Source organism: Macrotis lagotis, chromosome 1 (genome assembly GCF_037893015.1).
Source record: "Macrotis lagotis isolate mMagLag1 chromosome 1, bilby.v1.9.chrom.fasta, whole genome shotgun sequence".
NCBI lineage: Eukaryota > Metazoa > Chordata > Mammalia > Peramelemorphia > Peramelidae > Macrotis > Macrotis lagotis.
Window position 1 is genome coordinate 36,887,966 of NC_133658.1, and position 27,424 is coordinate 36,915,389.

At 35.4% G+C, this 27,424-nt stretch overlaps 1 pseudogene; it reads left to right on the forward strand.

Annotated features, from left to right (window-relative positions):
* The first annotated feature begins 596 nt into the window (after positions 1-596).
* On the forward strand, positions 597-27,020 carry LOC141495778 (uncharacterized; annotated as a pseudogene).
* The last annotated feature ends 404 nt before the right edge of the window (positions 27,021-27,424 follow it).

Genomic DNA, 27,424 nt, shown 5'->3' on the forward strand with positions numbered 1-27,424 from the left:
GTACTTATACCAGTGACTGCAACTAATTGTAGTCCTGACAGTGAGGGAAAACAGCAGTGAGATAAGTTTGATTCATAGCAGGGCTTCATGACTAAAACATGAGTCCTTGTTTGAGCTTATCCTGTATTTTTTTGAGCTCAGAGAACACTTGGTGTTGGTCAAAGTAATGCAGTAATTTTGAAATTAGGTCAGAGGTTGAGATCATCCAAAGAAAGCACAAAGAATTGTTATGCCAAGCTTAGAGCACAGCTTACTTACTGGGCTTTAGTTCTAGGAAAACTCTTAATATCTTGATGAAAATGAAATTTTAAATTAAAAATTCTAAATTAGGGTTTAGAGCCTATCAGACCTTTTATTATGGAATGTATTGACCACTATTACATACAAAATAAACTAAAGAAAATAATTACAAATAAATAGAATAAATTCAAAGAAATGATGGTGGTGGACCAGATGAAGAAGCTTTGAGCATTTATACTTCCATCCCATTCCCAGCTACTACAGACCAGGCTCTCCACTCCTATAGGAGAGTTGTGAAAAAGGAACTAAAATTGGTGGGAAGACAGAATGAACTTCAGCATCAGCAGTAAGTTTCCATTGGAATGGTCAGGGGGAGAGAAAGCAAGAGATTTGAGTTGACCATCCCAAGTAGGGAATGACTACCATTTTCCAGACAGCGAAGTCCTGCAAGGTGGGTGCCATTTTTTTCTTTCCTGAAATACCATCTTAGTCTAAATACCATGGGATACATTTTTCTCATATGTGATAAACCTGGAAATTCTTGCCAGCAGGGAATCATATTTAGATCTAAAAGATAATATCAATTTATGCTCATCTGAATTAGATCTCTTTTTAAACATTCATTTTAAAATTTTGAGTTCCAAATTCTTTTCTTCAATTTAGCTTTATTGACATATGAAGTCAAGCTATATGATAGCCATTACTCAAGCCAGTTTATGCAAAACATTTATATTTTAGCCATGTTGAAAAAAATAAAAGAATGAAAAATAATCATTTTTCATCATAAATCTTTTGAATTTTATGGATCACTGTACAGATCAGAATAGTTCTGTTCACAGTTTCTTAGTTTTATAATATTGCAGTTACTCTCTTGTTTTGACTGCTTTAGTTATATTTTTTTCCAAAAACAAAGTAGATTTCAAGTAATCAAAATTATATGTTTCCTCCTCTGATGCTTTTGGGCTTTTTTTTGGGGGGGGATGGGTTTGTTCATAAATTCTTCCCTTATCCATGCATCTGATAGATGAACTAGTCTCCTCCTTTGCTTATATCAACATTAATTTCTAGATCACATTACCATCTTGACTTTATTTTGGCATATGATATGGGACATTGGTCTTTGCTTGGTTTCAGCCAGACTGCTTTGAAGTTTTTGTCAAATACCGAGTTCTTGCCTCCATAGATTAGTTCTTTAGGTTTTTGAAGTACTGGAATGCTGTGTTCATTTATGTCTCTTTATTGCATACCTAACCCATGCCATGATTAACCAATGTATTTCTTAGTTCATATTAGATTGCTTTTGAAGATAACTCTTTTAATATAATTTGAAATCTGGTACTGCTAGGCTGCCATCCATTACAGTTTTTGAAATTGATTTCCTTAATATTTCTGACCCTCTTGTTCCTTATAAATTTTATTTTTTCCAGAATGAGATGAATATAATTAGATAGAGGTGATAAATCTATTAATTTATGAGGACAAAATTTAAAACTTCTTTTGTTTTTTTGTTCCAAGAAATAAACTTTCAGTACATAAATGTTGTTACTGAAGGGTCATAATTTATTTATTATTTATTTTAAAATTTTATTTATTTAAGGCAATGAGGTTAATTGATTTGCCCAAGGTCACACAGCTAGGCAATTATGGTGTCTGAGCCAGGATTTGAATTCAGGTCCTCCCAGCTTGAGAACTGGTGATCTATCCACTGTACCACCTAGCTGCCCAAGAGTCATAATTTATGAACCACCTTTCATCGTCCCAATTGGAAATTAGATTTTTCTTGAGTTTCACTGTTTAATCTGAAATTATAACATGTAGAAATGTATGCAAATTGCTTAAGAGTTACCTAAAGATGCTCTTATTGTTTAAACAGTAGGTAGAGGTATTTCAATTTCTCCTGCCACAAAGGGCTAGGGTCAAATAATTCAGTAATTCCCCACAATTCCACAATTAAATAAAGTTTTCTCAAAAGACAGCCATTTAACTGGATAGACCAATAATTGATTAAAAACTCAGCTAGATCCAGAATTGACAACCTGTACTGATCCCCTTAGTTCCCTCAAATTTCATAAACTATTTCAGAAGGGAGTTCCTGGAATTACCCAGTTTTAAAATGATTCACTCACATTTGCTCAATTTCTAATTCTTTGCGATCACAAATAAAGCTACTAGAAATATTTTTGTGCCTTTATCCTTTCCCCTTTTCTTTCATCTCTTTGGCAAACAGACCTAATAGAATAGGTAGAAGGGTTTGTGCAGTTTTATTGCCTTTTGGGCATGGTTCCAAATTATATTCCAAAAATGATTGGAACAGTTCACAATTCCACTCTATTAGTGCAGTGGTGTCCCTATTATTATACATCCCTTCCAACATTAGTCATTTTCTTATTCTGTCATGTTAGCCAATCTGATAGGTGTGAATTGGTATCTCGAAGTTGTAATTTGCATTTCTCATTATTTATGATTTAGAGCACTTTTTCATTTGACTATTGAAGATCTCAGCTTCTGAAAACTACTTGTTCATTTCCTCTGCCAGTTTTTCTTTTTAATTTTTATTTATTTAAGGCAGTGGGGTTAAGTGACTTGCCCAAGATTATACAGTTGGCAATTATTAAATGTCTTTGAGGCTGGATTTGAACTCAGATCCTCCTGTCTCCAGAGCAGGTGCTTTATACACTGCACCACCTAGCTGCCCCCCTGTGCCACCTAACTGCCCCCGTGCTTGTTTTTCAAATGGCAAATTGATCTGATTTTCATATTATTAGCTCAGTTTTAAATATATTTGAGAAATAACATCTTTATTACATTTTGCTGTGGAAATTTTTCCATTTTCCTGATTACTTTCTAATTTTAGCTGCATTGGTGGTTTTGCAAAAACTTAAATTTTATATAACTCACATTATGATCCCCTCTATCTTTTTTATTTTTGGTCATAAATTCTCTTCTCTCTAGATCTAAAAGTTTCATTTTCAATACTCACTTTGTTTGCCTATATTACCACTATTTATTTCTAGAACATGTACTCATTTTGATCTTATCTTGGTATATGAAGTGAGGTGTTGGTTGATGCCTACTTTTTTGCAAGATAACTTTGTTGTTTTCCCAGCAATTTTTGTGAAAGGGAGAGGTTGTTACCTGAAAAGTGTGTACTTTTGGATTTATCAAAACTAAGCTTATTATGGTCTTTACTTCTGTTTATTGTACTTAATCTGTTCCATGGATCAATCATTTAATTTCTTAGTCCTTCCTACATTTTTTTGATCACTACTTTTAATATTGTTTGAAATCTATTTTACTGGTTCTCTTCCTTCACATATTTTATCTTTATTTTTTGATGTTCTTAACCATTTGTTTATCCTGATAATGTTTATCATTTTTTCAAGCATTTTTTTAAAAAACTTCTTCATTAGTTTTATTAACATGGCATTAAATAAGTGTGCTAATTTAGGTAGAATTATCATTTTTATACTTGAGCTCAGCTTATTCAGAGGCAATTAATACTTCTCCAGTTGTTAACTTCTGTCTTTATTTGTGTGAAAAGTGTTTTGTAACTATGTTTGTATGATTCCTGGGTGGGTCTGGACATGTAGACTTCCATGTATTTTATATTGTCTGTGGTTATTTTATTTTTTTTCTTTTCTTTTTTAGGTTTTTATAAGGCAAATGGGGTTAAGTGGCTTGCCCAAGGCCACACAGCTAGGTAATTATTAAGTGTCTGAGATGGGATACGAACCCAGGTACTCCTGACTGCAGGACCGGTACTTTATCTACTGCGCCACCTAGCTGCCCCTTGTGGTTATTTTAAATGAAATTTCTCTTTCAAGCTCTTGCTGCTGTGTTTCATTGGTAATTTATAGAAATATTGATACAACTTTACTAAAGGTTTCAGTATTTCAACTAATTTTTTTTAGTGATTATCTAGAGTTCTCCTGAGTATACCATCATCCTAAGTATACCATATGCAAAATGATAGTTTTGCTTTTTGAATTGCTTTAATTGCTTGTTTCTTTTTTCTTTTCTTTTTCTTATTATACTTAACATTTCTAGTACAATATTGACTAACAGTCTTAATAATGGCCATCCTTGCTTCCTCTTGGTCTTTTGGGAAGGTTTCTACTTTATTCCCCGTTTCATATAATGCTTGCTTTTATTTTTTGATAGATACTACCTATTTAAAGAAAAGCTCCATTTGTTTCTATGTTTTCAGTATTTTTTTTTAAGTTTTTGCAAGGCAATGGGATTAAGTGGCTTGCTCAAGGTCACACAGCTAGGCAATTATTAAGTGTCTGAGGCCAGATTTGAACTCAGGTACTCCTGACTCCAGGGCTGGTGTTCTATACACTATGCCACCTAGCCGCCCTGCCAGTATTTTTAATAGCAGTGACTGTTGTTTTTGTTCTTGATATGTTCAATTAATGTTTAGTTTTCTCCATTTTTTCCTTTATGAATTTATATGGTAAGTCATTTGAAACATATTTAATATATTGATTTAATATTTATATAGATAGTGTTTTCACTGGTTTCTTTCAGTGTAATGTGACTTTTTGGTTTACATTGTGAATTGTTTATTGCATTATTTCTACTCCTGGCTCTTTGGAATCATTTGATATGTAGAATATTTTATTGTAACCTCTCATTTTGATTCTGTATCTGACTTTTTCTTTTCAGATATGTTTCCTGAAACAACAGGTTGTATTATTATGTAGGCTACCTTTCTTCAGATATGAATGAAATTATAGAGTTGTTTTTTTAAATCTTTCATGTTTGTATATTGTTTTGATGCAATCCAATTATTCTTCTCAATTTTGAAATTTTACTTTAAACTCAAATACAAAATAAGAAAAAGAAAAATACATTGATATATATATACATATACACATCAAAACATAAGAGAACATTAAATATAATGCAGTTAATTTCCATTTCAAGAAAACCCATATACATACATATACATGCAAATACACACATATACAAATATGTGTAAATGAGTATGTTTATGTATACACATACATAGGTATCTACATAAATATACACATATGCACTCACATATATATGTAAGACTGTACTGAGCCTGACTGATGGATTAAACAGTTCAAAAAGTTATTGAAGAGAAGAATGCTTTTAAAAGGCAGAATTGGCCAAATGGAAAAAGAGATAAGAAAGCTTTCTGAGGAAAACAAATCCTTCAGATGTAGAATGGAACTAAAGGAAGCTGATGACTGTGAGAACTCAAGACACAATAATTCAACACTAAAAGAATGAAAACCCAGAAGAAAATGTGAAATGTCTTATTGAAAAAACAACTGATCTGGAAAACCGATTCAGGAAAGATAATTTAAAAATTATTGGGCTACCTGAAAGCCATGATCAGGGAAAAAGAGCCTTGACCTCATTTTTTTTTAGTTTTTTTTTACAAGGCAATGGGGTTAAGTGGCTTGCCTAAGGCCACACAGCTAGGTAATCATTAACTGTCTGAGGCTGGATTTGAATTCAGATCCTCCTAACTCCAGTGCCAGGGCTCTATCTACTGCACCACCTAGCCGCCCCCCTTGACCTCATTTTTATTAAATTTCTAAAGGAAAATTGGCCTGATATCCTAGAAGCAGAGGGTAAAATAGAAATTGAGAGAATCCACTGATCTCCCCCAGAAAGATCCCAAAAGAACAACCTCAGGAATATTATAGCTAAGTTGCAGAACTCCCAAGTCAGGGAAAATATTACAAGCAGCCAGAAGAATACAAGTCAAATACTGTAGAGCTGCAGTCAGGATTACCCAGGACTTAGCTGCATCTACAATGAGGGCTCCTGGGGCTTGGAATATAGTATTCCAGAAGGCAAAAGAGCTTGGAATGCAACCGAGAATCAACTACCCAACAAAACTGAACTTCCTCTTCCAGGGGAAAAAAATGGACTTTCAATGAAATGGGAATTTCAGATGTTCCTGTTAAAATGACCAGAGCTGAACAGAAAGTTTGACCTTTAAGTACAGGATTTAGGTGAAGCATAGAGAGGGATGAAAAGGGTAAATTATGAGGGACTTATGATGAACTGCATGTATTCCTGCATGGAAATATGATACTGATAATACTCATATGGACCTCATTTAATAGAGCAGGTAGAAGGAGTTTTTATAGATGAGGCATAGGAGAGAGCTGAATTTGAAGAAATATATTGTAAAAATGGGAGTCAATGGGTGAAAGTGAAATGTACTGGGAGTAAGAGAAGAGGTAGAATAGGCTAACATATTTCATATTAAAGATATTTCATGTAGCTTTTGCAATGGTATGGAAGGGGGGAAGGTGAGGGGGAGTGAGGGAGCCTTCATTCTCATCAGAAATGGCTCAGAGAGGAAACAGCATACACACTCAATAGGGTATAGACATCTAGATGAAAAAGGAGAGAATGGGAATGGGGGAAGGGGGTGGGATGTTGGTGATAGAGGTGATGGTAGATAATGGGAGAGGATAGTCAGATATAACACATTTTCTCTTTTACTTTTGCAAGGTGCTGGGATTGGGTGGCCTGTCTGGGACCACGGGACTGGGTGTTGCTGGGACTCTGGAGTGGTATGTGGGCTTGGGCCTTCTTGGCCCCAAGACCAGTGCTCTGTCCACTGCACCATTCAGCTTCCCCACAGAACATTTTTTGAAGAAGGACAGAGTGAAAGGAAAGAGAATATATTAGATCGGTAACAGCAACTGTGGAAAAATATGGAAGCAACTTCTGTGATGGATTTATGATAAAGAATGTGATCCACCTGAGACAGAGCTGATTGTATCAGAACACAGACTGAAACACATCCTTTTTTCTCTTTTACTTTATTTCTCATGTGGTTTTATATTTTTGTGGGGAAGGGGGTGTTGAGTCCCTATTCCAGACTCTTATGTTAAGTCCCACTTCTGGACTCCTTCAATTTTCCCCAGGCGAGTGTTGGCGGGTTGGGAGACAAGGAAGACAAGGGAGACAAGTACTCCATCAAGGTTTCCAAGTGCTCCATTTATTCAGCAAAACTCCAATGCCTAAGTACCTTTCCAGTCTCTAACCCACTTCCACTCCCACGGCACTTAGTAAGATAAGACTCTGGTGTTCAAGGACACCAGGTGAAGATAAATCACAGTGCTCCCATACACAACACTTCCCAACAAGGGGGGATTATGTTTACTTTTAAACAAGACTATTTTAGTAATGTGTAAATAAAAATAAAATCTTTCTTAAAAAAAGAAAGATGGTACTATGCTTATATTCACTTGTCATTTGTTTCTCTGAAGGTGGATAGCATCTTCCTTTGTAAATCCAAGTCTTTCCATTTCTAGTCAATGCGACTCTTCATTTACTACACCACTGCTTTATTCCATCCCAATCTCCCAGTCTAAGAGATTGTCTATGAATGGTTTTTCCAATTTTTTCTTCATCTATTCATATAAATATATGATTTCTATTGTTTTTGTTCCTAGCATGTTCTATTAATTGTTTAGTTCTATTTTTTCTTTTATGAATTTATATAGTAAGCCATTTGGAACATAAATATTTAATATTTAAAATATTTTAATTTTAAATAATCAGAATTATCCAATTTACATTTCAACAGTGCTCTAAACCTTATAATATGGTTTAAAGACTGATACTGCTGAATCTGATTCCTTTATATTTTTTAACTGCAGTTTCTTTGAAGTTCCTTACTTCCTGTTCTTCCAAATGAACCCAGTTATTTTTTTTTCTAATTCAGTAAGATAAGCTTAGGTGAAATTGCCATTTTTCATATTATATTGGCTTTACTAGTGTTTTGCATTTATATTTGTGTAATTCCTATGTGTTTTAGTATAACCATAGATTTTTTTAAAATACTGTTTTGTATTATAAATTGTCTAGAAATATTATTTCTCTTTTGAATGAATCTATTTTAGCTTCAACTTTGTCTAAAATCATGAATACTTCCTTTACTATTTTTACATAACTTCTACTTCTGACTTTTATTTTATGTTTGTGTGTATTTCTCATTTATATAAATCTTCTATCAGTTTCCATTTTTTGGGTAAAGATATCCCATTCATATTCTAAGCTCTGTTTATTTGTCCCTTCCCTTCCATCCATTCCATTAGAACCCAAATAAGGACCAATAGAGGTTTCAGCTGGGGCTTATTATTATTTGCTAATCAGTGAGAGCCAGAGTTAATTTGGATTTAAGACATACTCAAGTACCTCCTTTTGAAATCTAGTGGGCCTTACCAAAGTCTGATTTTTTCCAGGGCCGTATTTCAAGAAATCCACTTTCCTTTGGGCAGAGTACCCAACTTGTAAGTGCATGATTCCCTTTAAAAATTAAGATTGGGGGAGCCTCTGGGTGGCACAGTGGACAGAGCACCAACCCTGGAGTCAGGAGTACCTAGTTCAAATCTGGTCTCAGATACTTAATTAACTAGCTTTGTGGCCTTGGGCAAGTAACTTAACCCCACTGCCTTGCAAAACCCTAAAAAGAAATTAAAATTGGGTAAGCAGACATTTATCCATGAGACATTAAGAAAGAATAAAATAAAAAACGATTAAAACATAAGAAATTTGAAACATCTCAATGGCCAAAAATTGTCCTGGATAATAGATTGAGAGAGAAAATTTAAGTATTGGACTGTCTGATAGCCATGATTTCCCCCATTTCCCCTGAAAAAACCTAGACATTGTTTAAGAAATTATTAAGAGGGGGCAGCTAGGTGGCGCAGTGGATAGAGCACCGGCCCTGGAGTCAGGAGTGCCTGAGTTCAAATCCATCCTCAGACACTTAAAATTACCTAGCTGTGTGGCCTTGGGCAAGCCACTTAACCCCATTGCCTTGCAAAAACTAACAAAAGAAAAACTGCCCTGATGTCCGAAGAACTAGAGTGCAAAATAGACATTGGAGGAATTCAACAATTATATCCTTAAAGAAATCTCAAAATGAAAACTCCCAGGAATATTATAACCAAATTCCAGAACTCCTATATCAAGGAGAAAAATACTGCAAGAAGCAAAAAAAAAAAATATTCAAATATCTTTGAACCATAGTATGGATAACAGGATTTAGCAGCTTCTACATTGAAAGGATTTAAGGACTTGAAAATTTATATTGTGCAGGGCAAAAGAGCTGGGTTTACAAGTCTTTTCTCAGACAAAGCAAAAGCAAAAATAAATATTAAGGGGTAAGGAAGGAAACAATATCATTCTAAAAGGTATCATCATATCAATACTTAACATATTACACCAAGTGGAATAGCATCCAAACTCATAAACCAATGTAGATTGAGAAAAAGGAATATATACTAGGAGCAATGCATAGTGGATAAGAGTACTGGCCTTGGGGTAAGGAGGACAGGACTTTGAATCCAGCCTCAGACACTTGACACTAGTTGTGTGAACTTGGGCGAATCACTTAACTGCTTTACATCCAGGACAATCTCCAGTTGTTCTGATTCATATCTGGCCATTGGACCCAGATGGCATCCACCACTCAAATCCAATTTATATGCTTGTCATGGTATCACCTCCCCTGATGTCAGTGTCTTCTTTAAGAATTAAGGACAGGGCAGCTGGGTGATGCAGTGTATAGACCACCAGTCCTGGAGTCAGGAGGACCTGAGTTCAAATGTGGCCTTAGACACTTCCTAGCTGTGTGTCCTTGGGCAGTCACTTATCCTCATTGCCTTGCAAAAAAACTCCAAAACCCAAGAAGAATAAAGGACAAACATCATTATCATATCATCATCATCATCACTAAATCCTGTACCCATTTCAACCTTATCTTCCTATAATATTCTCTGATTCATTCAAAAGAGGAATAATATTTTTAGACAATTTAAAATAACTAGACAGTATAAAAAAATCTATGATGATACCAAAATACATAGGTAACCTTTTACCTTTTCTCATGTGTATCTCTCTGCTTTGAATGTATTTTTTATAAACAACATATAGGATTCTGGTTTTTAGTCCAAATTTGCTGTCCACTTTTATGGGAGAGTTCATTCCATTCACATTCACAGCTGTAACAACCCGATGTCCCCTCTATACTTTTCTTTCTTCTTTCACCCTATCTCTCCTTATCAGTGTTTTGTTTCTGACCACTGCTTCTCTCATTCTACCCCCCTTCAGTCAGCCCTCCTCCTTTTCCATTTTACTTTTCTTCTCCTTTCTTCTTTCTCTTTATCAGCCCTCCTTCTCTTAAGATAAATTTCTTAATCCAATTGAGTGTATATGTTATTCCTTCTGAGTTAAATCTGATGAAAGTAAGATTCGAGCCATTCTCCCTTCATTTCCTCTACTGTATGTAGTAGGTCCTTTGTGCTTCTTCATGTAATGTCATTTACCTCTTTCTGCCTCCCTCTTCCTCCTTTCCCAATATAATCCTTTATTTAATGTTTTAATTTTTTTTATTAAATTTACCCATCAAAATCAGTGTATGCTTATGCCTTCTGTTTTAAGTATACTCCCTCTAATGGAGATAACAGTTCTCAAGAGTTATGAATATCCTCCCATTTAGAGATGAAACCAGTTTAATCTTACTGAATAACATTCTTTTTCTTTTCCCCTATTTACTTTTTCTTTATCTCTTGAGTTTCATATTTGAAGATTGAATTTTCTGTTCAGCTCTGACTTTTTCATCAGAAAAATTTGAAAGTCACCTATTTGGTTAAATGGACATCTTTTCACCCGTAGGCTTAGTTTTGCTGGCTAGTTGATTCTTGGTTGTAATGCAAGTTCCTTTGCCCTCTGAAATATTATATTCCAGGCCTTTTGATCCTTTTATATTGATGCTGCTAAATATTGGGTAATTCTGACAGTGGCCCCTTGGTATTTGAATGTCTTCTCTCTGGCCGCCTGCAGGATTTTCTCCTCCATCTGATAGTTCTAGAATTTGAGTACAATATTCCTTGGTATTTTCATTTGAACTTCCTTTCCTTGGTGGATTTTTTTCAATGACTTTCCCCTTCAAGTTCTAGACTATCAGGGCAGTTTTCTTTGATGATGTCTTGAAAGATGTTATCCAGGTTCTTTGTTTTGAGCTTGGCTTTGAGGTAGTTTACTAATTTTAAAATTATCTCTCCTGGATCTATTTTCCAGGTCAGATGTTTTTCCAATGAGAAAATTTACATTTTCTTCTATTTTTTTCATTTTTTTAATTTTTCTTGACTGATTCTTTATGTCTTATAGAGTCATTAGCTTCCACTTGCTGAAGTCTATTTTTCAAGGAATTATTTTCTTCAGTTTGCTTTTCTATCTTTTCCATTTGGTCAGTTCTATTTTTAAAAGAGCTGTTATCATTTTCCATTTGCCCAATTGTATTTTTAAAGGATTTGTTTTCTTCCATTTTTCCTACTTTCTTTTGCAAGATGTTGAATTTCTTTTGCATTTCCCCAATTTTTCTACTTGTTTTTAAAAATCCTTTTTGAACTCTTCCAAGGAGTCTTTGGACTGGATATATTCCCCTTTGGAGCTTCACATGTAGCTTTTTCTGCCATCCCCTTCTAAGATGGTCTCATGCTCTTTCCTACCTCCATAGTAACTTTCTATAGTCCTGATTTTTCTCTGACTTATTCAAAATGAACTCTGCTCCAGGGCCACAGGGGATTGTCTTAAGTTTCTTTCATTAGGGGAGATGCCCATTTACAGACCCTCTGTGTAAACAGATTGCATTGAGAACACTGGTGGTCTGCTCCCTGAAAATTTTAGTGGCTTGCTTGCTGAGTTGAACAGGAAGTTTCTGTTAGAGAGGATTCCCCCCAGCTGGCCTGCTCTGCTTCCCATTGCTCTGCTTCTGAGCTCTGCTCAGGCTGACCTGAGTCCTCACCTGCCCTGGTCTCTGCTTCCTGCCCCTGGTCACACTCCCCCTCCAGCCCAGACAGACCTTGCTGGAAAATTGGTTCTGTTTGCTACAGAATCCATTTAGAGTCTTGATTAATGTTATTTCTGAGCAAAGCCCAGGAGAGTTCAAAGAAGATCCTGGCTTCTCATCTCCATCTTGGTTTTTCCCCCCTCACTAACCATTTTTCAAGAGAATTCTTGATAAAACATTACCCAAATTTTGACAATGATTTAATTACCTTGTTGTTTGCAAATTGAGACATGTTATTTTGGACATGGCTAGTGTGGAAATTTGTTTCCCTGCATATGTATTAATTCACTATAAGGATTTTGCTCATCTTTTTTCCCGCAAAAGGGTTGGGGAAGTGGAAATGCTAGGAAATAGATTTTTGTTAAGGATAGTCTTTTTTTTCTGGGACTCAAGGAAGGAGGAAAAGAATCTTTTTTGATGGGAGTAGTTCTCCCTCCTAGTACTCTGATGGATACTTTTTATCGAACGTTTCCTAGGCGTTTAAGACTTAAGTGCTTAATTTAAATCTTCCTTTAGGGAAGTGCTACTTTACAGTAAATTGAAATAAAGAGTAACATTTTTTTCCCAATTACTCAGAGTTCAGCATCTTTTTCTTTTAAAAAAATAAACTTTTGTATTCTTGTGTATAATGTTCTCTTATTTTACTCTACATCAGTTAAATTACATTTCTAGTGCTTTTTCAGAAATCCTCATTTCAAACATCCATATGCAATTTTTTCAGTCATTCTTTAATGGTGATAGTTCAGATTGTTTCCAATTCATTGCTACCCCCATAGAATGCTCTTATGAATAAACTGTGTATAAAACTTAACCTGTGACCTTATTCTAGTTATAGAGCAAGGATATGGCAGCATGGTCTAGTGAAAATATCACTGGATTTGGAGTTGAGAAAACTTGTGTTCAAAATGTAGATTAGCCATTTACTCCCTTTTGATCTTTAGCAATTTCTTTCTCTCTCTCTCTCTCTCTCTCTGGATCTCACTTTCTTAATTTGTAAAATATGAATGTTGTACTCTTAAGTCTCTTTCAGTTCTAAAAATATGAATTGGGAAAAATGGTCCTTTAACATCCTTTTCAGACATAAAACATTTTTTCCACAGAATTGTAGATAGGAAATGGTAGCTCCCCCATCTTACCTTTGCTTTTCAGTTCCAGGAGCATTTTGCATGATCCATATCCATGTATAGTAAAACACATATACACACATACCTATAAAAACATATAAAATTATCATTGGATCCATTATCAATAGTAAGCAATTATTAATCATCCACTGGGCTAAGTGCTGAGATACAAAGGAGCAAAATTTGCCACTGTCCTCAAGAAGCTTTCAGTGTAGTGAGATAGGAATACTGAGCTGCCTGTGTACAGGATTATACTTAACAATTGTACTGTAATTCTTGCACTGGATTACAGATAAGCAACAGAAACAATTCTTTTTAACAAGGAGTTCATATTCAAACTTCATAACAATTAAAGTTATACTTGGTAAGCATAAATATTCTTGGTGTTTCAGTAATCACTGACATTCCAGGATGTGACTGTGAAATTCACCCAGGAGGAGTGGATATATTTAAAATCATCTCAGAAAAAATTGTACAGGGAGGTAATACTGGAGAACTATAGCAATTTGGTCTCTTTGTTTAAGAAAGCTTTACTTTGCAACCTTGATATATATGATGTTGACTTTCAAAATTTTAAGTTATTCTTTGCATATCAAAGGAAGATATTCCTAATCCTTCTGTATCCAAGAGACAGTACTTTTGCTGCCTGCTTCCAGGAGAAAGGTCATTGACTGCTTCCTTTGTTGTTAACCTTGAGAATATATCTCCCCTTCTCTTGCTTCAAATTCAAGATTTTCTGTTTAATCTCAGTGCAGGTTTCATCATATAGAAGTGTTCTCATTGTCTAAAGCTGGGAGTGATGAAGTATTTTCTCTAATTCCTACTCTGTAACATTCTCACATTCATTGGTTTTTTAGTACTATCCTTGAGGTCTTCCTAGCATCCATACGTTTTTCCCCAAAGAGAGTTTGAACTAATATTTAATTATTCTATTAAGGTTTATGAGTACTTTATAAAAATGATAGTTCTCCTTCCTTCCCCACTACATAAATAACAAATAAAAACCAAACAAACCCTATTTCGCCTTCCCTCTAGGCCATTCAGCCCTCCCTGGTTGAAAAAAATTAATCAGAAAAAAATCAGGTAACAGTGCCTTGGAAGGTATAAAATAAATTTTGCTTCTGAATTTTCCTACTTTTCTATTAAGAGTTGAGAGGAGTATTTCATTGCTCTATTCTATGATTGAATTCTGAGATGACTGTGCCTAGCCCTTTTACCTTTTTTTTTAATTTTTATTAACGATATTTGAGTTTTACAGTTTCCCCCAATCTTGCTTCCCTCTCCCCACCCTCACCCCACAGATAGCACTCCGTCAGTCTTTACTTTGTTTCCATGTTGTACCTCGATCCAAATTGGGTGTGATGAGAGAGAAATCATATCCTTAAAGAGAACAGACTTCTCAGAGGTAAACAGATTAAACCATAAGACATCTGGGTATTTTTTCCGAATTAAAGGGAATAGTCCTTGTACTTTGTTCAAACTCCGCAGGTCCTTATCTGGATACAGATGGTACTCTCCTTTGCAGACAGCCAAAAATTGTTCCCAATTGTTGCGCTGATGGAATGAGCAAGTCCTTCAAGGTTGAACATCACTCCCATGTTGCTGTTAGGGTGTACAGTGTTTTTCTGGTTCTGCTCATCTCACTCAGCATCAGTTCATGCAAATCCCTCCAGGTTTCCCTGAAATCCCGTCCCTCCTGGTTTCTAATAGAATAATAGTGTTCCATGACATACATATACCACAGTTTGCTAAACCATTCCCCAATTGAAGGACATTTACTGGATTTCCAATTCTTTGCCACCACAAACAGGGCTGCTATAAATATTTTTGTACAAGTAATGTTTTTACCCTTTTTCCTCATCTCTTCAGGTATTGGTAGTGGTATTGCTGCATCAAAGGGTATGCACATTTTTGTTGCCCTTTGGGCATAGTTCCAAATAGCTCTCCAGAAGGGTTGGATGAGTTCACAGCTCCACCAACAGTGTAATAGTGTCCCAGATTTCCCACATCCCTTCCAACAATGATCATTATCCTTCCTGGTCATACTGGCCAATCTGAGAGGTGTGAGGTGGTATCTCATCGAAGCTTTAATTTGCATTTCTCTAATAATTAATGATTTAGAGTATTTTTTCATATGGCTATGGATTGCTTTGATCTCCTCATTTGTAAATTGCCTTTGCATATCCTTTGACCATTTGTCAATTGGGGAATGGCTTTTTGTTTTAAAAATATGACTCAGTTCTCTGTATATTTTAGAAATGAGTCCTTTGTCAGAATCATTAGTTGTAAAGATTGTTTCTCAATTTACTACTTTTCTTTTGATCTTGATTACATTGGTTTTATCTGTGCAAAAACTTTTTAATTTAATGTAATCGAAATCATCTAATTGGTTTTTAGTGATGTTCTCCAACTCTTCCTTAGTCATAAACTGTTCCCCTTTCCATAGATCTGAAAGGTAGACTAGTCCTTGATCTTCTAATTTGCTTATAGTATTGTTTTTTATGTCTATATCCTGTAACCATTTGGATCTTATCTTGGTAAAGGGTGTGAGGTGTTGGTCTAATCTAAGTTTCTTCCATACTAACTTCCAATTATCCCAGCAGTTTTTATCAAAGAGGGAGTTTTTATCCCGGTGGCCTGACTCTTTGGGTTTATCAAACAGCAGATTACTATAATCCTCTCCTGCTTTTACACCTAGTCCATTCCACTGGTCCACCACTCTATTTCATAGCCAATACCAAACAGTTTTGATGACTGATGCTTTATAATATACTTTTAGATCGGGTAGTGCTAAGCCCCCTTCGTTTGTATTTTTTTTCATTAAGCTCCTGGCAATTCTTGACTTTTTATTTCTCCATATGAATTTACTTACAATTTTTTCTAGCTCATTAAAGTAATTTTTTGGAATTTTGATTGGTAGGGCACTAAACAGATAGTTTAGTTTTGGTAGAATTGTCATTTTTATTATATTAGCTCTCCCTATCCATGAGCAGTTGATATTTGCCCAGTTATTTAAATCTGATTTAATTTGTGTGAGAAGTGTTTTATAATTGTTTTCAAAGATTCTGAGTCTGTCTTGGCAAATAGACTCCCAAGTATTTTACACTGTCTGAGGTTACTTTGAATGGGATTTCTCTTTCTAGCTCTTCCTGCTGTTTCTTGCTAGTCATATATAGGAAAGTTGAGGATTTATGGGGGTTTATTTTATAACCTGCAACTTTGCTAAAATTGCTAATTGTTTCCAGTAGTTTTTAGGATGATTTCTTGGGATTCTCTAGGTAGACCATCATGTCATCTGCGAAGAGTGAGAGTTTTGTCTCTTCCTTCCCAATTCTAATACCTTTAATTTATTTTTCTTCTCTAATTGTTGATGCTAACATTTCTAATACAATATTGAATAGTAGTGGTGATAATGGGCACCCTTGTTTCACCCCTGATCTTATTGGGAATGCCTCTAGCCTCTCCCCATTGAGTATAATGCTTGTTGATGGTTTCAGATAGATACTGCTAATTAATTTAAGGAACAGTCCATTTATTCCTACACTCTCTAGTGTTTTTAATAGAAATGGATGCTGTATTTTTTCAAAAGATTTTTCAGCATCTATTGATATGATCATATGGTTTCTGATGGCTTTTTTATTGATATAATTGAGTATACTAATAGTTTTCCTAATATTGAACCAACCCTGCATTCCTGGAATAAATCCTACTTGATCATAATGAATTATCCTAGTGATGACTTGTTGTAGTCATTTTACTAAGATTTTATTTAGGATTTTTGCATCTATATTCATCAGGGAAATAGATCTATAATTTTCTTTCTGTTTTAACTCTTCCTGGTTTAGATAACAGTACCATATTGGTTTCATAGAAAGAGTTAGGCAGAGTTCCATCTTTCCCTATTTTTCCAAAGAGTTTATATAGGATTGTAACCAATTGTTCCTTAAATGTTTGGTAGAATTCACTTGTGAATCCATCAGGCCCTGGAGATTTTTTTTTAGGGAGTTCACTAATGGCTTGTTGAATTTCTTTTTCTGAGATAGGGTTGTTCAGGTATTTAATCTCTTCTTCATTTAACCTGGGCAACTTATATTTTTGTAAATATTCATCCATTTCACTTAGATTATCAAATTTATTGGCATAAAGTTGGGCAAAATAATTTCAAATTATTACTTTAATTTCCTCCTCATTGATGGTGAGTTCACCTTTTTCATTTATAATACTAGCAATTTGGTTTTCTTCTTTTTTTTAATCAAATTGACCAGAGGTTTATCAATTTTATTGGTTTTTTTCATAATACCAACTATTAATTCAATAGTTTTTTGCTTTCAATTTTATTAATTTCTCCTTTAATTTTTAAAATTTCTAATTTCGTATTTGATTGGGGATTTTTGATTTGTTCTTTCCCTAATTTTTTTAGTTGCATGTTTAGTTCATTGATTTCCTCTTTCGCCAATTTATTCATATAAGCATTTAGAGCTATAACATATCCCCTGAGAGTTGCTTTGAATGAACCCCATCGGTTTTGTTATGTTGTTTCATTATTATCATTATCTAGGATAAAATGGTTAATTCTTTCTATAATTTGTTTTTTGGTCCACTCATTTTTTAAAATGAGGTTATTCAGTTTCCAATTTGTTCTGCGTCTATATCTCCTTGGCCCAGTATTGCATATGACTTTTATTGCATTGTGATCTGAGAAAGATGTATTCACTATTTCTGCCTTTCTGCAGTTGATCATTAGGTTTTTATGTCCTAGTACATGGTCAATTTTTGTATAAGTTCCATGTACTGCGGAGAAAAAGGTATATTCCTTCCTATCCCCATTCAGTTTCCTCCATAAGTCTACTATATCTAACTTTACTAACAATCTATTTACCTCCCTAATTTCTTTCTTCTTTGTTTTATGATTTGATTTATCTAGATCTGATAGTGGGAGGTTGAGGTCTCCCACTAGTAGAGTTTTGCTGTCTATGTCTTCCTGTAATTCTTTCAGCGTCTCCTCTCAGAATTTGGGTGCTGTCCCACTGGGTGCATATATATTCAATATTGAAATGACTTTATTGTCTATGGTACCTTTTAGGAGGATAAAGTTTCCTTCCTTATCTCTTTTAACGCTATCTATTTTTGCTGCTGCTTTGTCTGAGATAAGGATTGCTACCCCTGTTTTTTTTTTTACTTCAGCTGAAGCAAAATATATTTTGCTCCAACCTTTTACCTTTACTCTATATGTATCTCTCTGCTTCAAATGAGTTTCTTGTAAGCAGCATATTGTAGGATTCTGGTTTTTAATCCACTCTGCTATTTGCTTACGTTTTAAGGGAGAGTTCATCCCATTCACATTCAAGGTTATGACTACTAATTCTTTATTGCCCTCTGTGCTATCTTCCCTCTGTTTGTATTTTTCCCCCTTTCCCCCCTTTTATCCATATTCCCCAGTATTTTGTTTTTGAATACCACCACATTCAGTGTATTTGCCCTCCTATATCACACCCTCCCCTTTCTTTCCCCTTTCCCTTTTCCCTTCCCTTCCTTTTGTTATTTCCCCTTATTTCCTCCACTCCCCTTCCCTTTCTCTGTCCCCCTCCCCCTTTTCCCCTTTTACTTCTTGAAAGGTTAGATGTTTTATAAGTTAACTGAGTATGTGTAGGTTAACTTTAAGCCAAGTCTGATGAGAAGAAGATTCAGGTGTTTCTCCCCTATTCCCTTCTTCCCCTCTATTACCATAGGTTTTTTTTGTACCTCTTAGTGTAGTGAGATTTATCCCATTCAATCTCCTCCCTCCCGTCTCTTTCCTGTCCCCCTTTATAGGGAGGTAGTGTATTTTTTTTAGATCATTCTATCTAAGTCATAGAAAATTCTGAGTGTCTGTCCCTTCTAGTTCAGTATATTCTGTTGAATAGAGTCAAAATTCCTGAGAGTTATTAGAGTCTTTCTCCCCAATGGAGTTAAAGCCAGTTACATCCCATTAGATATCAGTCTTATGGATAGGTCATGGATGTCCATCATTTCTGGCTAGGTATATTCTCTCTGTTAGAGTTACCTTTCTCAGGATTTATGAGAGTCTCTACCCCATCCCCGCCCCATGCTGGGATATAGCCAGTTTCAACTTGCTGGATTGTATTTTTTTCCTTTTACTGCCCCCCCCCTTTTTTTTACCTTTTCATGTGTCTCTTGAACCTCCTGTTGGATATCCAAATTTTCTGTTTAGCTCTGGTCTTTTCATCAGAAATTTTTGGAATTCTTCCATTTCATTAAATGTCCATCTTTTTCCCTGGAAGAGAAGGCTCAGCTTTGCAGGAAAGTAGATTCTTGGCTGCATTCCAAGCTCCCGTGCTCTTCGAAATATCTCATTCCAGGCCCTTCGATCCCTTAAAGTTGATGCAGCCAGGTCCTGCGCGATCCTTACTGTGGCTCCTTGATATTTAAATTGTTTCTTTCTGGCTGCTTGCAGGATTTTCTCTTTTATCTGATAGTTCTGGAGTTTGGCCACAACATTCCTTGGTGTTTTCATTTTAGGATCTTTTTCTGGTGGGGATCGATGTACTCTTTCAATAACTACTTTGCCCTCTGATTCGATGATGTTGGGGCAGTTTTCCATCACTAGATCCTGTAATATTAAGTCCAGGCTTTTTTTCTCTTCAATGTTTTCAGGAAGTCCTATAATTTTCAGGTTGCCCCTCCTCGATCTATTCTCGAGGTCAGTGGTTTTGTTGATGAGGTATTTCATATTTTCTTCTATTTTTTCTATTTTTTGATTTTGTTTAACTGACTCTTGCTGTCTCGTGGAGTCATTAGTTTCTGTAGACTCCGTTATTTTTGGGGGGGAGGAGTTTTGTTCATTAACCTTTTCCAATTGGTCAATTCTACTTTTGAAAGAGCTTTCCATTTGACCAATTGAGATTTTGAGAGAATTAATTTCTTTTTGCATTTGCTCATTTGAAGATCTGAGAGAATTATTCTCATTTTGTAATTGTCCAATTGATGATCTGAGAGATTTATTCTCCTTTTGTGTTTGTCCAATTCTACTTTCTAAGGTTTTGTTTCCTTGTTGCAAGGTATTAATTGTCTTCCCCAAATTTTCCAGTTGATTTTTAAACTCCTTCTTTATTTCTTCAAGGAAGTCTTTCTGTGCTGGAGACCAGATTGTATTCTCCTCAGAGGTTCCAGGTCTCTCTGGGTTGGGGTCTTTCCCTTCCAGGAATTTTTCTATGGATCCACCTTTCCGCTGACCCTTCTTCATTATGCTAAGACCTTGAATTCGGTGGGGCTGGTTCACCTGGGCTTGGGATCGCTAAAGGCTTTACTGAGTGAAGTTTCTCTGGCTGGCCAGTAGAAGGTGCTGGTTGCCCTGTCTGGGGTGTCTGTGACCTTGGTTGTGAGGCCTTCTCCCTTTGCTTGAGGGAGGGAATTGGAGCTATTGATTTCTTTTGCCTTCAATCAATGGTGGGCTTTACCCTGGCCTGAGGTGATTCCTCAGCTGGGCTGGTTCTTTTGCTCACACACCTGGGCCTGAGGCAGAAGTAATTTACATTTGTTTGGGAGGAGGCCTCAGTGCAATGGAGGCGCGGGCTCAGAGTTTCTCAGACCTGAGGAGCCCAGGGATGGTGTCCGCAGCTCTCCTGCACCAGACCTCTCCCCGCAGCCCCTTCCCCAAGCTCCAGGGGGACAGCACCAACACCAGCGCCTCTGGTTGCCCACGGACCCAAGCCCCCTTCGTCCAGCCCCACCACTGATCCAGCAGGTCCGGCTCTCGGCCCCTCACACTCCCAGTTCCGATTCAGCTGTTGGTCTGGCTGATCTTCCCTGGGAGCTCAGACTCATCGGCCGGTACTCAGCCAAGGCTGCTGCGGGAGACAAATCCTGAGGTAGATTTTCCTCTCCTGGCTTTTCTTTCTGGGTTTCCTGGTTCGGATTTCTTTTAAGAGGTTTGTTTCATGTGATAGATGGGGAAGAGATCAGGAGACTTTAGAACTGTGCCTGTCTTCTCTCCGCCATCTTGGCCGGAACCCTTTTTCATTTTTAACAAACAGGATTTGCAGTTTCTAAACCAGGTGTGATCTACCAATTGAAAAAAAAAGGAAGTATCTTGGATGCCAGAGGCAGACATTTCAAAAAGCAGCTGTCCAGATGACTTCACAAAAACCTAGGAAATGAGTCTTTGGAAAACACTATGTGTTGATTGTTTTATATCAAAGCTCTTTTAACATGTTGAACAAGGTGATCTTATCAAAGGTTCTCATATCTGTTGAGAAGAGATGAGACTTTAAAATGCTGATTTTTTAAACTCAAGAAGTTACTTTTATGCATCTTTCTATTCACATATACCCCACTTTCAAATAAAGTGGTTCCTTATTGTGGGGTAGGTATTTCTGTTCTGTTTATTGAAGATTATCTTAAGCAGGCATTCTTTTGCCTCAGTTGAATGAATTCATTCTCTTATGAATGAGTATTAACATAAGTATATCATTTAAAATATTAACACTATGCCCTTTTGCCTTTTATGTCCTCTTCTGATACTTTGTTCTTTGTTGCTTGATGCTTTTGTTTCTTTGCTGCTGTTACTTTATAAAAAATTTAATCCTAACATAATTCCCTTTCTGTCATTGTGTCATGTTATATGTTAACCTTTTTTCTTTATGATTTGAAATTGTGTTTATCAACATACAGTGAGAGGATTTGTTCGGCCATATGTTCCAGTGACAGGATTTGTTTAGCCATAACCCCTAATTGAACATATAGGTATTGAGTATTTTGTTATTTTATAAAAAGCTATGGTAAATATTTTTGATAAAAGTCTTTATTTTCTATCAGGAATATTTTGAAGATGTAGAACTAGTAGTGGGACCATTCAATTGTTATGAAGTTTTGTAGCTAAGCTTAAATTGCTTTTGTTACTATTTAGAAAAAAGGGATAAACAGTTTAATAAATGTTTATTTCAGCATAACTTCCAAAACTATCAAAGTATCTTTTCTAATCTGATAACTGTTTGATGATACCTACAAATTGTTCTGAGTTTTCTTTTATAACCAGACTTTCAGTATTTTTAGGTAATAATTAATAATTTATATTATGAATAATATCTGTTGTGATCATTTTCATTTTGGGAATTAGATCTCACACAAATTTAATGAATTCCTTACAAAGTAGATATGTTGAATTTTTAACAGGCATTTATGGTGACAATTGTCTGATCTGACCCATTTTTCCTTACTTTTTTCCTTTATTCTATTTATTCCATGTTTCTTTTTATCTTTGCTCATATTAAACCTAACAATTCTTTTTTCTTTCTGTTCAATGTTTTCCCTTCCTGTTTCCATCTTAAAGGGGAAGAATATATTTTCTCATTCATTTTTTCAGTTGTGTACAAATCTTCGTGACCCAAATTGGGGTTTTCTTGGTAGAAATAATCAAGTGATTTGCCTTTTCCTTCTCTAAATCACTTTATTGGTGAGGAAACTGAGGCAAAAATTACAAAATGATCTGCCCAAAATCATATAAGCTAGTCTCTGAATTCTGATATGATCCCCAGAAATAATCTTGCTGACTCTAGACCTAGCCCTCTATCCGCTATGCCACTTATCTCCCCTAAAACTACTTTTGCATTCTCTCAAAAGTCATCTAGTTTCTATGGATAGTTTTCATTCCCTTATTCCATTCAAATGCCAACTGTTTACAGTAGAATAAATTTATCTTTCTTATTCATCTTTCTAAGTAATTTCATCCTAAGACCATGCATTCATTATATGTTAATTTTGAGTCATAATATTTCCACAAAAAAATAAACTCTGATCTTTAGCCAAAGAGTAATGAGACTAGTCTTCTCAAGTGGCAAGGCAAGAGAACAGCTTTAAAAACTTTTGAGCAAGTAGAAGCCTTTAGAAATAGAAGAAAAGACAGGGATAATCAACTCTTTCTTCTTCCTTTCAGGAAGCAAAGAACTTATTGGAAAGAAATCTTATGAATGTAGTGAACGTGGGAAATTCTTCAGGAGTAAGACATAAGTTATTGTGCATCATACTGGAAAGATTCTTTACGAATGTAAGGAGTGTGGGAAGGCTTTCATTTATAACTCTGCACTTACTTTACTTCAGAGAAGTCATACTGAAGAGAAACCTTATGTATGCAGTGGGTTGGAAAGGGCTTCAGCAGAAAGACTCAACTTATAGTGCATCAGAGAATTCATATTGGAGAAAATCCTCATGAATGTAAGGAGTGTAAGAAGCTTTTCATTTACAATTCATCATTTATACAACATTAAAGAATACCTTCTGGAGACAAATATATGTAGTGAATGTGGGAAGGCCTTTAGGAGGAAGTCACAACTTACTGTACATCAGAGAATTCATCCTAGAATGATTATTTATGAAGAGTGTGGAGAGGTTTGCCACTCCTATTCAGAACTTACTCTTCATCAGAGAATTCATGCTGGAGAAAAACTTTATGAATGTAATGAGTGTGGAAAGATTCTTTATGAATGTAAGGAGTGTGGGAAGGCTTTCATCTATAACAACTTATTCTTCATCAGAGAATTATACAGGAGAGAAACCTTATGAGTGCAGTGAATGTGGGAAGACCTTCAGGAATAAGACACAACTTGTTGTACATCAGAGAATTCATAGTAGAGAGAGTCTTTATGAATGTAAGGAATGTGGGAAGACTTTGCCTGGCAAATCAGATCTTATCACCCATCATATAAATCATACTGTAGAGAAACCTTATGAATGTATTTTCTGTGGAAAAGCCTTCAATAGGGAGTCAAATCTTTCTGTCCATCATAGAATTCATACTGGTGAGACATCTTATGAATGTTTTGAATGCAGAATGGTCTTCAGGGTTAAGAGACAGATTAATGTACATCAGAGAATTCATACTGGAGAGATTCTTTATGATTATAAGTGTGAGAAGGCTTTCCATCACAAGTCAGATCCAACAAAACATCAAAGAAATCATAAAGCAGAGAAACCTTATGAATGTAGTGCATGTGGGAAGTTCTTCAGGATGAAATCACATCTTACTGTGCATCAGAGAATTCATATTGGACAGAAACATTATAAATGTAGTGAATGTGGGATGCTATTCAGGTGGAAGATACAGCTTACTGTTCACCAGAGAACTCATACTGGAGAGAATCTTTATGAATGTAAGGATTGTGGGAATACTTTCTTCTACAACTCAATATTTATTCTTCATCAAAGAGTTCATACTGGAGTGAAACCTTATGAATGTGGTGAATGTGGGAAAGCTTTCAGGAGTAAGACTCAACTTTCTGTATATCAGAGAGTTCATCCTGAAAAGACTGTTTATGAATGTAAAGAGTGTGGCAAAGCTTGCCACTACAATTCAGAACTTATTCAACAGCAAAGAATTCATACTGAAGTTAAACCATATGAGTGTAATGTATGTCGGAAGGCCTTTGTGAATAAGAGAATACTCACTGTACATCAGAGCATTCATACTGGAAAGAAATCTTATGAATGTAGTGAATGTAGGAAGACATTGAGGTGTAGGACACAACTTAACTTTTCATCAGAGCATTCATACTGGAGCAAAACCATTTGAATGTAGTGAATGTAGGAAGGCCTTCAGGAGTAAGACATAACTTAATGTGCATCAGAGAATTCACACTGGAGAAAAACCTTATAAATGTAATGAATGTGGAAAAGCCTTCAGAAGTAAGGCACATTTAACTGAGCATCAGAGAATACATAATGGAAAGAAACCTTAAGAATGTAGTGAATGTGCGAAAGCCTTCATGAGGAAAACACCACTTACTGTACACCAGAGAATTCATATTGGAGAGAAACCTTATGAATGTAGTAAATGTAGGAATGCATTCAGGGGTAAGATAGAATTTATTTTTCATCAGACCATTCATGCTGGAAAGAAACCATATGAATGTAGTGAATGTAGGATGGGCGTCAGGAGTAAAGCACAGCTTATTGTACATCAGAGAATTCATACTAGAGAAAGACCTTATGAATGTAGCACATGTGGAAAAGCCTTTCAAGAGTAAGGCATATCTTAGTGTGTACCAGCAAATTCATACTATAGATATTCTTTATGAATGTAAAGAATGTTGGAAGGTTTGCCATTGTAATTAAGGACTCATTTAACATCAAAGAATCCATACAGGACCAGAAACGTATGCATGGGGTATATGTTGTAAGGCCTTCAAGATAAAAGCATCTTACTGACATCAGGGAAGTTCATTAGACAGAGAACCCAATGTTATGTCCATTGAAGAATATATACTTAAGAAATTCTTCATGAATGTAAAGTTGGGAAGAGCATCATAAATTAGATTTTATTAAACATCAGAGAATTCATACTGATGAGAATCCTTATGAATGTGGAAAAGTTTTAGAAGTAAACCATGGGGCAGCTAGGTGTCGCAGTGGATAGAGCACCGGCCCTGGAGTCAGGAGTACCTGAGTTCAAATCCGGCCTCAGACACTTAATAATTACCTAGCTGTGTGGCCTTGGGCAAGCCACTTAACCCTATTGCCTTGCAAAAACCTAAAAAAAAAAGAAGTAAGCCACAACTTATTATATATTAGAGCTTTTATACTGGCCAGAAACCTTATTAACGTAGGGAATATGGAAAGACTTTCAGAGACACAATGTACTGTATTGTGGTGGATGTTAATATTATATCATTTCTGCCCAGTGATATGAATGCCAACATAAATTCAATGAAGTAATTATTAATCCGTTAAGGTAACTAGACCTTATCTAATTAGTAACATAATAAAATCATTGTGGTCAAAGAATGTGGAGTTTTCAAAGAAGAAATTAAAGCTAACAACAATTGTCATGTGTAAAAATGGTCTACATTTATATTGCTTAGAGAAATGTAAATGAGATACCCCTACATATCTATCAGATTGATTGGATAGGGAAAAAGGTCAATTCTGGAGGAATATGGAAAAACAAGGATGTTAACACATAGCTCACAATTCGTCCTTTTTGATGAAGTTTTACCTTATGCCCAAAGGGCTATAAAACTTTGCATTCCCTTTTAGCCTGTATGCCAAAGAGGTCAAAGAAAAATAACTATGTAAAAACTATATAGTTATAGCAGCTCCTGTGACAGCAAAGTATTGGAAATTGAAGAGATACTTGTAATTTGGGGAATGTCTAGGTAAATTGTGATTTATAGTTATAATGGAATAATATTTTTTTTGCCAGAAATGTAGAAATGTAGACTTAGTGCTTAGAACACTGTGCTGGAGTCAATAAAATCTGAGTTCAAATATAGCTTGAGACACTCGTCTCTGACTGTGGATAAGTTGCTTAACTCTTTTTGCCTTCATCTCCTGGGGAAGGAAATGGAAAAACCACTTTATTATCTTTGCCAAAAAAACTCTCATAATGGTGTCATGAAGAGTTGAGCACTCACTAAATCACTCAACAACAACAGCAGCAACATAATGAAGGGAATGATTTCAGAAAAACTGTGAGGACCAATATGAATTGATGCAGAGTAAATTCCAGAACCAGGAATTCATTTGTACACAGCAATAATAATACTCTAATAAAAATCATCTATCAAAGACTTAGCCACTCTGATAAAGATAATTCCAAAGGACTCCTGAAGAAACATACTGTCCCCCTCCAGAGAACAAACTGATGAACTTGGTGTAAATTGAAGTATAATTTTTAAAATTTTCTTTATTTTTGTGCTGTTTTTGCTAGATTGTTTGTATTGAAATTTGATTGTATTGAAACATGATCTTACATGTATAATTGCCTAATCAATGGGGTGGTGGGGACTGGGAAGAATTTTGGAACACAAAATGTTAAATAAAATGTTTAAAATAAATAATTTGTTTTATTTAAGGGATATAAAAATTTGGCATCACTTAAAACATGGACCAGATTATTGAACCATTCTGAACTTGTACTGGTCCAATTAGTCACAGTCACACTGTAAGACTAATAGTGATGTCATTTCTGTCCTTTTTGAGAATTAAGGATGACAACAACAGAAAAAGATAAAAAAATAGCAAATAATATATAAAAACTGACATTATTTGAAGTTTTAGGACTGGAGAAACCAATTTAAGTTATTTTATTAAATTTATTATGTTTTGTTACTGGTAGATTTTATTATAATTGTCTAGAAACCTCTATAATTGATTTGAACCAGAGAAGCAAAGATCTCTTTAGAGCTGTCCTGAGATTGAGGCCTTTTAT